The sequence below is a fragment of the Aptenodytes forsteri genome, unplaced genomic scaffold (assembly GCF_000699145.1).
Source record: "Aptenodytes forsteri isolate BGI_AS27 unplaced genomic scaffold, ASM69914v1 Scaffold255, whole genome shotgun sequence".
NCBI lineage: Eukaryota > Metazoa > Chordata > Aves > Sphenisciformes > Spheniscidae > Aptenodytes > Aptenodytes forsteri.
In genome coordinates this window covers 1,080,450-1,083,036 of record NW_008794888.1, presented here as the reverse complement: position 1 = coordinate 1,083,036, position 2,587 = coordinate 1,080,450, and positions in this window count along the sequence as shown.

Here is a 2,587-nt window from a genome sequence, read left to right as displayed (position 1 = left end):
AGATTCCTACCTCCAAGTGCAACAGAACCCTTGTTTCCTTGCAATTTAAATTCTATGCAAGTTTTGAATGTTGCCTCTAAAAAGAAAAACTGGTAATGAGTAGATAAATGATGTTTCATATATGCAAATTCCAATCTGACAAGTTTGTAAGAGAAACAGGTTGCATGAAGAAATTACCCTGTAGTGGTATTAAAAATAATATAATGCATTTGCGGTATAAGATGAACTAGGAACGAAAAGAACTCAAGTCCTTTTAAACAGTTAAGCTAAATACCTTGTCTTCTAGAACAGGTTCCTTGAACACTTGGTTTCCATTTCATGCCTGGCAGTCAACACAGCACAGCTGCTATCTATGTAATCTCCCATCCTCTATTCGTGTTTGTCGAACAATTTTGTCACTGACCTGCATCCTATTTTTCCTCAACTCCTCCAGTTTGTCAAGAGCATTTGTTGCCCTTCTGATATTGGTTTGATCTGCAAAAGTAATAAGAATACTTTGTATTCCATTACTGAATTATGGAAATATTTATCAGAGGGCACAGGCAGATCTTGGTGTAATGCCATTCGATACAGCCTTCCAGTTTCACAGTGGCATTAATAACCTTTGCCAGTACAGTCTTTTCAACAATTTATGTCCACACTGTAGCAAGTTATTTTAAGTCATACAGGTTTAACTTCATAGGATATTCTCACAGGTGTCACCAAAAGCCTTACAGAAGCCAAGACATGACTCAAAGGCATGATTATCAAGCCAGAAAAAGAAATTAGCTTAAGTTAATGCTTCTGACAAATTCTTGCTGGTCTTGCTTATTCACTTGTTGTCTTTCAGATAACTTAGAACTACTGAAAGGATTTCTTCTTGCTTTTCTTCAAAAGCTGAACTCATTAGTCAGATACTGTTAAATTAACCAAAGATAGGCTCCCTCCCCCCATTAGAAATAAAAAAGCCCCACAACATCATCCATCCATCCATCCACCAGACTCTATAGATAAATTAGCATTTATCTGTATGATATTATTTATTTACCAGGACAAAAGGACAAATTTAATATATTTTGTCCTATTCAACCTTTAATACCTACCCCTCCAAATTTATTCTCATCTTTATATACGATCATGCAGCCAAATATTTTTCTTTGTCTTCACTTTAAAAACTTGAATTTTCTTTCCTTTTGGCAGCCATGACTTTTTCCTTAATCTCCCTCCTTTTACGAGTACAGTACTTAAAGGCAATACTAAGCATTTCCTAAAATACGAAGTGTTACTAGCTGCATCTAACTAGGCCTGATCTTATTGCTCAACTTTCCACGGTTATGTGCACCTTTCTTGAGATTCAAAACATTAAAGAGTTCATTATTAAGCTGGTTGCTATTACACCTCCTATTTTCTTCCATTTGAATAGATACTATAGATGTTCAACGCAATTCTTTCGACAAGCTGCAAAGTCTAAGTACCTTTTTATCTTTGATGTTTCCCATCCCTACTTAATAACAACACTGGCACTTCTAGACAACAGTAAGTCTTTTCCTTGTCTTTATTCTGCTGCTTCCTTCCCTTCCTAGAAGTTTATTATTTTAATTTCATAGCCATTTTCCTCCCATATCATAACACATGCAAATTTAAGGTTATTTTTAAACCTCCATAATTTGCATAAACCAACTAAGTCTTCTCCAAATCAGAATATAAAATTTTATTATGAAGTAGAGTTTACCTTATTAAAGTGCAATTTTACGTGACCTTAGATGCTTATGGGTGGGATGGTCATTAATCATAGAATCATAGAATCATTGAGGTTGGAAAAGACCTCTAAGATCATCGAGTCCAACCGTCAACCCAACACTACCATGCCCACTAAACCATGTCCCTAAGTGCCTCATCTACTCGTCTTTTAAATACCTCCAGGGATGGGGACTCCACCACTTCCCTGGGCAGCCTGTTCCAATGTTTCACCACTCTTTCACTTTCAGGTAGTTGTAGAGGGCGATGAGGTCTCCCCTCAGCCTCCTTTTCTGCAGGCTAAACAACCCCAGTTCCCTCAGCCGCTCCTCATAAGACTTGTTCTCCAGACCCCTCACCAGCCTTGTTGCCCTTCTCTGGACACGCTCCAGCACCTCAACATCCTTCTTGTAGTGAGGGGCCCAAAACTGAACACAGTATTCGAGGTGCGGCCTCACCAGGGCCGAGTACAGGGGCACGATCACTTCCCTAGTCCTGCTGGCCACACTATTTCTGATACAGGCCAGGATGAAATTAATCTCACATTCATACCCTGAAGTAGACATTTTCAAGCAAGCATACATTTCTGTTCCTAAAGAGGACATTCCTTGTGCAGAAGAGTTACCTTCATTAAAGAAGGCCTGAAATAATCACAGTCAGAAAACGTGCATGATTGGTGATTGCAATGGAAGACTAACTAGAGGGTGTTTAACAACTGTACATACAGTAAAATAACCAAAGAAAAAGCCAACCATATCCTGGGCTGCATCAAAAGAAGCGTGGCCAGCAGGTCGAGGAAGGTGATTCTCCCCCTCTACTCTGCTCTGGTGAGACCCCACCTGGAGTACTGCATCCAGCTCTAGTCCTCAGC